Source organism: Periplaneta americana, chromosome 14 (assembly GCF_040183065.1).
Source record: "Periplaneta americana isolate PAMFEO1 chromosome 14, P.americana_PAMFEO1_priV1, whole genome shotgun sequence".
NCBI lineage: Eukaryota > Metazoa > Arthropoda > Insecta > Blattodea > Blattidae > Periplaneta > Periplaneta americana.
In genome coordinates this window covers 147,122,314-147,134,300 of record NC_091130.1, presented here as the reverse complement: position 1 = coordinate 147,134,300, position 11,987 = coordinate 147,122,314, and the positions used below count along the sequence as shown (strand labels likewise).

General features: G+C 34.3%; 1 protein-coding gene across 1 annotated transcript in view; it reads left to right on the top strand.

Moving 5' to 3' along the window:
- Nucleotides 1-11: 11 nt before the first annotated feature.
- LOC138713814 (amidophosphoribosyltransferase-like) overlaps nucleotides 12-11,987 on the top strand; it is a 57,035-nt gene continuing 45,059 nt past the window's right edge. The window contains exon 1 of the mRNA XM_069846251.1: nucleotides 12-252. The gene's annotated coding sequence lies outside the window, so the exon portion shown is untranslated. The remainder of the gene's footprint in view (nucleotides 253-11,987) is intronic.

Genomic DNA, 11,987 nt, shown 5'->3' with positions numbered 1-11,987 from the left:
GTGTTATCGGTATTCTCTCCCTCCACATTCTCTCAAGATGTTGGTTAGAAATTTCATTGGTTGTTTCCAAACCCGCCCCCTTACTTAGAAATAATTAAACTCACATTCCCCTTAAAGATCTATCGGTCACGTGGTGTGCAGTAAGGCAAATTGCTGCGCTAACAAAGCGGAAGGGTGCACTGCAAGGAACTCCAGACGCACATGGTTGTTAGTTCGATAGTCAGTCGGCAATTACAGTGGAACTTATAATACGTAAGTACTGAATCAACAAGCTTTTTACGAAATTATCTGTGAATACATGTAATTTTATCAGACATGTGTAATTTTTTAACGATTGAGTAATACAGGCGGCAAACTTTGAAATATTCCCGGGCACATGGATATAAGAATCTAGTTGGCCATGAACATGTCAGCATGCAACAAGTGGTTTAAATACACGTTTTCTCACTTAGGTGTCAGCGTAATGTGACAACTTTTCATTCACAGCGTGAAATCCATTCATTTACGTACACAATTGGCTTTTTAATATTGAAGTGCAATCCATAGTGCATATAAATGCAACGTATGATGCATACACGAATATTTTTCTGTCATTTTACGTAATCTGAGTGGGTGTCTGAAAATTATACTGTATAGGGTGAATCGTAAGTAATGTCATTAATTTCAGGGGCTACTCTTTGAAATGTTTCAAACAAAAGAAGTTTGATGCAATTTTGCTCGTATTTACTTCCTTTTGGATATAAAAATTGTTTTATATGAAACATTTCATAGCGTGTTTTGGAAAAGCCATTGATTTTAATTCCCAATAGGCCTACGCCCAGTCAATTTAAGAGAGCAGTGTATTATGGTAATAAATAATTGAAAGAATTTTAGTTTCGTCCTTTAAATTTACGGAAATTTGATCCGAACAAATGTAACTTTTCATTCTGCAAAGGAATTTTACAGTGTAACATTTGTTCGTGTCAAATTTCTGCACATTTAAAGGACAAAACTAAAATTCTTTCCATCATTTATTATCATAATGCACTGCTCTCTTAAAACTGACTGAGCATATCGGGGATTAAATCGATGGCTTTCCCAGAACACGCTATGAAACGTTTCATATAAAATAATTTTATCTCGAAAAGGAAGCAAAAACGAGCAAAAATGCATTACAATTTTTTGTTTGAAATATCCCAAAGAATAACCCCTGATATTAATGACATTACTTACGATTCATTTTGTATGTAGCCTACTTTGTAAGGTACCTAACTAAAAATCATGTTAGTGAATGCATAAGCACAGTTTATTTTCAATACTCAAAATGTTGCTGAAAAATCAGTTTTGCCGTTTAGATTGGTTTTATTTATTTTTCTACAACTAAACGATTTAAGAGAGTTCCTTTTCTACATTTTGGTCCATTGCTACAATTTTGACTTTTGTTCTGTAACTCATAGTTAACTTTTCAAGCAAAAATGTCGCGAATATGTCAGAAGTAGATCACATAACACGTTCGAAAGTAATATTTATTGAAAATACGAGTACAAAATATTTCCTGTTATGGTAATAAAGTTTCAGTCTATAAACTGACAGCATTATTTTCTCTTGTTTAAAAAATATCTAAAACAGGTTGTGTGAGTGTTGTGCCTCCACACCTGTGGAGTAACGGTTAGCATATCTAAATCAGGTGGTCTGAATCCCAGTCGGAGCAAATTACCTGGTTGAAGTTTTACCGGGGTTTTGCCTCAACCCAATATGAGCAAATGCTGGGTAACTTGGTGCTGGACCCCGGAATAACCTGAGATGTTGATACAGCGTCGTAAAATAACCCACTTAAATAAGAGAAGAAAAATAGGCGAAAACTAGCGCAACGGAAGTTACATGATTTTGGAAGTGAAAATCTTCGAATTTACGTTTTTTGTGGGGGATGAAGTTTAATGTTTAAGACGCTATACTTTAGTGAGCTACGATAGCATTTTCGTAAAAGACGAGTAGGCTATTTATTTCCCTGGACCAAAAATACGACTTTACGTCCAGAATCACCGGAACTTCCCGTCCGCTACTCTCTCTCTCAAAAAATATTGTTAGGTCTATAAGCTGAACAGCTTTTAACTGATTTGCAGTTGGAATTACGGTTATTTGGAATATTTATTTTACAAAGTTTGCAATTTTGACAGTTTGAAAGATGTCCTATTTTTCTCAAGTTCCTATACGATACCCCACGATACGTAGAGTAATTGACTGCCAGGATCTAATTTAGGCCTAGGCCTATATGATTATAATATTGTGTTCATATACTGACAAATGAAGGGTTCAGAGCCATAGTGGGCCAAGCGCCATTTATTAAAAACGGATAAAACAAGGGTTAAAATTAAGTGATTACCATCATTTAACGAAACATATCGCAAGTAAGATAAAGTATGCACATTGAAACTAAATGATATGTCAATCTTCATTAAACTACAGTATGCTATTACTTAACTTTAACCCTTGCTTTCTCTGTTTTTTTTTTTTTTTTAATAAATGGCGCTTGGCCCGCTATGGCTCTGAAACCTTTTCGTGGCTTTCAGAATTAAAATAATGTTGTTAAAGCTAAATTTATTTATTGTATTGTATTTATTAACATTCCATGGTATTCATACATTGCTTACAGCTAGAATATGGAACAAGTCAAAAAACTTAATACTATTATAAAATCTTAATTTATAGTGAAATATATACAGACGAGATTTACAATATAGTCTACTAGTACAACACAAAGGTTTAGTATCTTTTTTTTTATTAGTAGGTTATTTTACGACGCTTTATCAACATCTTCGGTTATTTAACGTCTGAATGAGATGAAGGTGATAATGCCGGTGAAATGAGTCCGGGGTCCAGCACCGAAAGTTACCCAGCATTTGCTCATATTGGGTTGAGGGAAAACCCCGGAAAAAACCTCAACCAGGTAACTTGCCCCGACCGGGAATCGAACCCGGACCACCTGGTTTCGCGGCCAGACGCGCTGACCGTTACTCCACAGGTGTGGACAGCTTTAGTATCAATTTCATGAAGTGTTATTGAATGTCATGAATTCACCTACAGAATAGAAGGCGTGAGAAATTAGGCACTTCTTTAATTTGGCCCTAAATAATCTTATGTTTTGAGTTTCATTTTTTATATCGATAGGGAGGCTATTAAAAATTTTTACTGCCATATAACGCACTCCTTTTTAATAGCACGATAGACTTGCCGATGGAGTATGAAAGTCATTTTTTGACGTGTATTTATGCTATGAACTGTTGAATTAGTTACAAAGTTTTCACGATTACATACGAGGAAGATTATTAATGAAAAGATATACTGACAAGCCATGCGCATTATTTGTTTGTTTGTTTTTTTTTTTGAAAATAGTCCTACACGATTCTCTAGATTTGGCACCTACCATTATTCTAATTACTCTTTTTTGTAATAGAAATATATTGTTACTATCTGTGGAATTTTCCCAGAATATTATTCCAAAACTCTTTACCGAGTAACTGATTACTTTGCTCACGACTGTTGATGTCTTGAAATTGTTATGTTTAAACCGGAAACCCGCGCTCATTCCCACGTGATTAAGACAAGATGGTAACGCCATCTCAGCCTGTCTACTTTTGAGGAAAATACCGTATATAAAATATTTTATTCTAATCTTATTTCGACCTATCGACAGTACAACGGATGTGAAATCATTCTCACTTCCGAGATTAATATTATGTAGTAGACATTGTGTATTTCCTTTCAGTAACTTATCTGTAACATTCGTCACGAAGAATGTTAATAGCTTTGGCCCAACTTTCGATAAAGCAGTTTCATAACAATACAGTTTACCTGCAAGGATAGCTGACAACACACTCAGGTAGAGAAGGCAAAATAACAAGGGCGCAGCGGCAAAGCGTTCCTTCCACTAAAAAGGTTGTTGGACTTTCTCTCTACGAAGAACTGGGAGAATAATGTGAGCTGCAAAATTTAGCATCCCTGTGTCTAAAAACATTAATTTTAGCATGTCGTCTGCCTGTACAATGTTTCAACTAAATTATTAGGCTGCAGTATGAATTCAAGATTGAGTCAGTTTTTATGAGAAGTATGCACGTGACCGCTGACAATAAATTATGATTGACTATTCCGTTTATATGACGTCATTCCATTTTCGACCAATTAAGTGTAATGAAATTTTGAATTCCAGCCAATCACAGTCATACATCGCGATAATTTCTGCAGCTCGATTTATCACTATCAGTTTATCGCATAGTCGTTCTTTTGTTTAGTCAGTGTCGCCAACTGTTTCCACGTAAATCGATGAGCATGAATCCATTGTACTTAATAAAGTGCGAAATCCTACTTCCATATCTACATCTTCATCTTCTAATTGCATGTCCATTGAATCTAAAGAAAAAAAAACACTCCTTCATAACAATTGTTCATTTAATTACCGTAATGTATTAATGAGGTTATTTGTAATTATACCTACTATAAAAGGTAAAGGTATCCCCGTAACATGCCATGAAGGGACTTGGGGGGCATGGAGGTAGAGCCCCATGCTTTCCATGACCTCGGCACTAGAATGAGGTGGTGTGGTCGGCACCACGCTCTGACCGCCTTTTACCCCCGGGGAAAGACCCGGTACTCAATTTTATAGGAGGCTGAGTGAACCTCGGGGCCGTTCTGAAAGTTTGGCAACGAGAAAAAATCCTGTCACCACCTGGGACCGAACCCCGGACCTTTCAGTCCGTAACCAGCTGCTCTACCAACTGAGCTACCCGGCCGCCAATTATACCTACTATAAAATTTTAAAATTAAATTATGATTTCAGCAGATAATTAAAACGTATTTCTGTTATAATAACAATAGAAGAGCCCAGTACATGTAATTAACATTTTAAACCTGTATTTCATTTTTCTCAATTGGCATTACTGAATAACATTCAATTTCTTTATTGCAGTAATCGTTATTCATCTATTTCGACTTCACAATGTCTGAATAGGTTAAGTATTCATAAATATACAATTATTAACATTTTGTGAGCGAATTTTAAGGATATGTTATTTACATTTTTACTTTATTCACGGAATAGTCCTAATAAATGTCACTCGAGGTCTGAGATTTTCCAAATAAATCACCAACTGACAATTTGAAAAAAAGAAAAAGAAAAAAAAGAAGAGATATTTGCACATATCTGTTGATGGCAGGCTAATTTAACTCGGAAAAAATCAAGAATGCGATATCTGAATTTTGCTGCTCTTTATAAATAAAAATTCGTTTATTGCATAAAATTCATTTATTTATTTTGCTTTGAAATATTAATTCAACTGTTGGTCTCTTATTAAAAATCGGTTAGTCTTTTTTGGTATTATTTGTTCTATTTTTTGTAATAGTATGAATGTTATAATACTTCTTGCATACAATATTTTATATATATATAAAAAAAAACACATTTATTTCAATGGCCAATATCTCGAAACAGGTTTTTGGCTATTAGATCACTATTGCTAATCACCGTCCAATTATTACCATGGTGTACGCGGTAAAAAGACGTAAGATAAAGTAATGGAGGAAAAAAATGTTGAATATTTCCAAAAATTTTACTGCTGTAATCTGTACCTAATCCCTTGAAGGACGTCCTTTTGAATAAATAAAATGGCAGTCTATGTACTCCATGATCTCACGTATGTTATTAAAAAAAAAAATCTTGATTCAATAACCAACTAATAAATCACCCGTTCTTCTGCCAGATCCTGTATTCTGTCTTCCAGGGTAGAATGAATTATAATCTATAAAGGTCTTAGATCAAAAACATTAAATAAATTTGATCCAAAAGCTTTCGAGAGTGTCGTAGGAATGAGAAGTACAACTTTGTAAATCGAGATTTCTCCGTATTGAGATTCATTAATATGAGTTCACAAACAGATAAATTCTACGAAAAGTAACTAAGCTGAAATGTTATTAATAGAGAATATTACCAATGTTTCCATCCCAAAGCGCTGGAAGATTTAAAGCAGAGCAATTTCTGTTATCTGTTTCGACCACGCGTATGTAAATATGTAGATAAAGAAGTAGACGAATTTCTGACGCAATAGAGCATGTTGTAGTAATACACAACACAGCAATGCACACTTTCTTGCTAATTGGTCTTCGTCGAACAAGGTTACGATTATCGGCAGCTGGCACGATAGATTGTACCTCGTCGTTCTATGGTACGTCATACCGCAAAATGCTTGCATCTGCCCTTGAACTTCAGTCGAAGTGACCACGATGTTTCCCTCCAGGCTAGAATAATCCAATTACAGCAAAGAAGTATCTGGAATTAATTGATGTTTCATATTGCAAATCTTTTTCTCCCTTTTTGCTTGTATCGTAATTGGAAGCCTTTTGTGTGAACTCTATCCATAATGTAGGCCAAAGTTCCGATGTAGTCTGTTACCATTAACATTATTAAAATTTGACGCTATAAATTCTGAAATTGACGATAAAGCATTTATTTCACGAGCACTATAGACCTAGATTTCGATAAGACAACCACGAATTTAAGGCTGCTTTATGTAGTTACAAGGATCTGAACTCTTGTCAGCCTGATACAATGAATATCACGTAAGAGTAGTCCCTAAGGGCCGTATTCATAGACATTCTTAGCGCGGACTTCCGGTGGATGATCAGCGTTTTTCGTATTCATAAACCAATGTTAGCGATAGGATATGATTTGAATTCTGTACAAGTAATCAGTGGATAGCCGGGGCTAGTTTAGCACGCTCGTAGCGCGTGCTGCGAAATGTCTATGAATAGCACCCTAAAAGGCTAATTTGCCCGTCTCTTCAGTGTTGCCATCCAATATAGATATCACCACGAGCATGTTTCATACCAAGTAGATCTGCAAGTTATATCTTATTTAATTACAGTTACCTGAATACAGTGTTGAATTGGAATCACAACGCAACACAACTGAATTCTGTATTGATATTAATATTAATACCGGTATTACTAATTATTAATTACGTTTAAATTTCACAAGCACAGTTACTTTCATTTCATCAGTGTCCTTCTGCTGCAAATGGAAATTATTGCCATCAATATAACAGTTAAAAATAACTGTTAGTTATAATATTGTTGTAACTGTATTTGTCAGTACAGTCGCGAAGCTTGAGTTGTGAGGGTACTAGGAACAATAGACTTTACCGGTACTATTTCGCATTGTCTGTAATGAGGCGATATTAGCGATCCTAGTGGTTAGCAACTATCTATGGATGCATATTTAGTACGTATTGAGCTTCGTGACTGTATATACTAGATTGTGGTAGTTCCCGAAATTCGAAACAAAGTTGGTAAAAGAAAATTCAACCTGACAACTAGAAAATCACTATAATCCACTAGCATATCGATGGCCTAGATCTAATACCATATGTGATTTTTACAAAATTTTCAGGATAAACGAAACTGTTTATTATTTACACATTCTGTGTACTTGAACCATTACACGAGTACTATAGACCTAGATTTCGATAAGAAAATCACGAATTTAAGGCTGCTTATGTAGGCTATAAGGATCTGAACTCTTGTCAGCCTGATACAATGGATATCACGTAAGAGCAGTTCCTAAAAGGCTAACTTGGCCGTCTCTTCAGTGTTGACATCCAATACAGATATCACCAAGTGCATGTTTCATACCAAGTAGATATGCAAGTTAAAGCAGCCTCAACCAACTCAGAATATAAATATTCCATCTGTCCTATTTCGTACATTAAGCAGAAGATCAAGCACACAACTACACTCAAGTGGAATACATACTGGAACTCTAGTGTTAAAGGCTCTCTGATCAAGAAATTATTCTTTCCCAATGTACAAGACAGACTATGTTGCAGTCAGTTCTCAACCGACTTCTGTTACACTCAATTTATGACCGGCCATGGAAAATTCGGTTCCTACTTTGAAAGATTTAGGATCAAAAGTGCAGAAGAATCTCTGTGCATATGCAAAGAGAATCAGACTGTTGAACATTTGATTTTTCACTGTCCAGTGTTCGAAAGGAAAAGACACTTTTTAAGATATCATATCTCGGACTGCAATTTAAATTACTCCACACCCCTTTACCATTTTCTTAGAAAAAAATGTTGTTACAAACAATTCACAGAGTTTATACACCACATCCACGCAAGACTGTAGCTATTAATTGTATATAAATTAATGATGTTATAAAATCCTAATGCACTATGTAAAACAAGGTGTCTATCTTTGGGACAAAATAATAGTAATAACAACAATAACTATGTTTGTATTATAGATTTTACTATTGTTGAGTATTTGATGACAGGTATATAGTTTGTAACCATAAGTAATTTTGTTTTTATTTTTTTTACTATCGCAAACCAACTATATAATAGGTGTTTTATTTGTAACTACGCCAATTCTGTGCATTATCTCATTAATATTGCTTAAAATTATGTATAAAATCACAAATTAATGTAATAATCTTGCAATTTCTCTACACCTTCGATTATGATTTCTAATTTTATTTCATTTTGTTTTAACTGAAAGTAATTATTGCATAACGTATTTAGTATTGTTTACTGTCTCTTAATTAGTGTATTTATATTGTAACTATGACTCAGACCTACTATTAATTCTTTAAAATTGTGTATTATCACTACATAATGTATTTCACATGTAACAAACTACAACCCTAATATACCAAAGATAAAATAGGGTTTCAATATTTGGATAATAATAGTAATAATAATAATAATATCTTATTTAATTACACTTACCTGAATATAGCGTTGAATTGTAATCACAACGCAACACAACTGAAATATGTATTGATTAGTGGCTTGTGCAGCAAATGCTGCTGCAAACTAAGTTCGTTAGACGTTCAAATAAACATTTTTCAGATTTATTTTCAATGAAGAATACTTGTCTTTTTGATAGTTATTTGCTTCCATAATAATGAAACACACTCCCTCTGAATGGATTTTTTTAGGTCAAATACTTTTTCTTGAACCTATCCAACTTCAGTTTTTGAGTTTCAACGCGAAAACGCAAGTATCAATGTCAGGACGATAGCAGTAGCTATTTCAGGTCATTGTGGATTGTAGGCGAAAGTTAAAAAAATGTCAGGTTTGCTAAGCTTTCGAACAATAGCATTTTCGTATAGCTGCTACATGTAGAACTTGAAATGTAGAGCGTAAAATCATTTTATCCTACTAAGAGATCTTGCTGAAATGATCTGGAGACTACAAAATTTTCTAGGCCTCTTATTTTATCAGTAAGTAATACTTTTTGATCTTTCCTTAGGAACTGTAATTTTTGCGCTCTGTCGAGCCAATACTGAAGACAATGACACATATCAATATCCTCACTACACCGCCATTAAGTATATGAAAAATACCCAACCCCACTGGGCTAATAAGTATAAAAATATTTGATTTTTAATAACAATATTATTATCTTACTTACGTTTTGTAGTTATATATAGCAGCCACTCACTAAATTATAGAAATGAAGATCTAAATTAAGATATTCTCTACATTTACTTACATAACCTCAAAACGTTTCACTTCCATGTCATCAATATAGCATCAATATTATGTACAATTAATGAAAAATAGATGCATCATGATATTACCTATAATAATATTTAATTTCTAATGATAATAATATCATCAAACCACCTCAAGTTTCGTAGATTTGAATATCCAATACACAGCTGTACTCAGAAAATTATACACTGCAGAATCAGTTTTTAATAACAAATTGAATTGAGCTCTAAATATGTCGGCAATCCTGCAGGTCATGGCCTTCGTGTAATAGCCTATTGTTTATTGTAGTGCGTGTTTTGTTCTGAAATTCAATCAAGTCGGCCGTGATGCGATAAAATTAGTTCTCAAAACTGACAACAGATGGATTTTGGAAAATAGGAAAATTATGTAGGAAAATTGACATTTCACTGAAAACTACTACTTTTCCGAAAAACTATGGGTTCCAAGCTTCAAAATGAGGGGCCACTTATTAAAATCCGTTCAGCCGTTTTCCCGTAATTTCCATTACCAGTTCAAATTATATATATAGATATTAATATTAATACCGATATTACTAATTATTAATTACGTTCAAATTTCACAAGCCTAGTTATCGTCCCGTTCATTGGATTAACGTCGGCATACACTTTGAGTTTTATCACTCGCCGCCGTGCAGCCAGTAAAGGCTGGTTCACAATAAACCGGAAACAGAAACGAGAACGAAAACGAGAACGGAAATAATGTTAAAATATGTGTTTTTGAATATGAGCATTCACAATAGTTATTTGTAAATGCTCCCATTTAAATACTTTTATTTCAACATTATTTCCGTTTTTGTTCTCGTTGTTTCCGTTCCCGGTTTATTGTAAACCAGCCTTAACGTGTAAGCAAGTTAATTGACTGATTATTGTTTGGGAACGCAAAACTCCTCGTGCAATAGCCTATTTATGCGGTAGTCTTTTGTCGTTTCTTCAAGAGATAATTATAACATAGGCCTGCTGTTATCCTACATAAATGTACAGAATCCACGTTAGGCTATATAATTCGGCGTATTGCAAGTGAAGTGAATAAGTGTTAGTTCGTTCGTCATACAAGTAAACTATATTTATATTATTTATATATGTGTTGTATTAATAGGCCTAATAGGCCTTACGTTTTAATAATATATTGAACTATGGATAACACATGGATAACTATAGTATATGCATGATTACATTAAAAAAACTTATGTCGAAAAGCGGGGAGCAATAGTAGAAACAGCGAAGGCGGTTAAATTTAGCAGTCAGTAAGACTGTAAATAGGAAACCAAAAACACCACAAAAACCGGGTACTAAGAAACAGAAGCTTGAGAAAGTCATTTGTGAAATTAATTTTATAATGATATAATATAATAGGCTTAACGTATAATAGTACATTATGCAACGAGCCTATAATGAAGGTAATTAAGAAGCGAGTATGGATATTTATGAAACGAGCGCAAGCGAGTTTCATAATTTTCATACGAGCTTCTTAATTACCTTCATTATAGGCGAGTTTCATACGACTTTTTATGCTCGACCATATCTCTAACTTGATATTATTAATTTTCTTTGTATCTGACCTTGACTAATGTCCCGTATGTTGTGAGATGTGCGCAGACGCGAAAGTATTGATTTTTTCCGAGGAACGGATGTCCACATTGACCTTGCTAGGCCATAAGAACCTACAGAGATAACACTGAAATTAAATTAGACATTGAAAAACGAGATGACAAATTGAATTTATTTGAATATTATTTACAATTAACGCTAATTATTATAGTAACAGAACATAACCTTCTGCGACAGTATTGGATTTCCAGCCTCCGTGACTTTTCGCTAATTCTCTTTCGATTGCATATCCGAGAATAATCGATACTTGCGGTTTTATAACGGTAGAAAGCTGACCTGTCATTGGCTGAACAGTTGTAACCTGAGTCGTCATTGGCTGAAAGACCTGACCTTTAATGAGTAGGTGTACTTTAATGACATGCATTAAAGGTCTGCTACCAGGTGTATAATTACTACATTTCGGCATGGTGGAGCATAATATAAATTATTATATAGTTAGACCTATCAATTCAGACTGTAGTAAAGTTATTACAATTCCCCCGTTTCAATGTTGCCTAAACGTTACAACAACGCTTCCTCATTTCCGAGTTAGAGATGCAATTAAACTTTGCACTGTTTATGTTTACTGTTGTTGATTGTTGGCGATGAGTAATAACAAAGACCGCTCACGTTTGACAAGCCGAATGTTAACCGAATGAATGGGATGATATCAGTGTCTTCCTGCTGCAAATGGAAATTATTGCCGCCAGCATAAGAGTTAAAAATAACTGGCAGTTATAGTATTTGTCAGTACCCGAAATTCGAAACAAAGTTGGTAAAAGAAAATTCAACCTGACAACTAGAAAATCACTATAATCCACTATAACATAAGTAGTAATAGGGGGAAAATGGT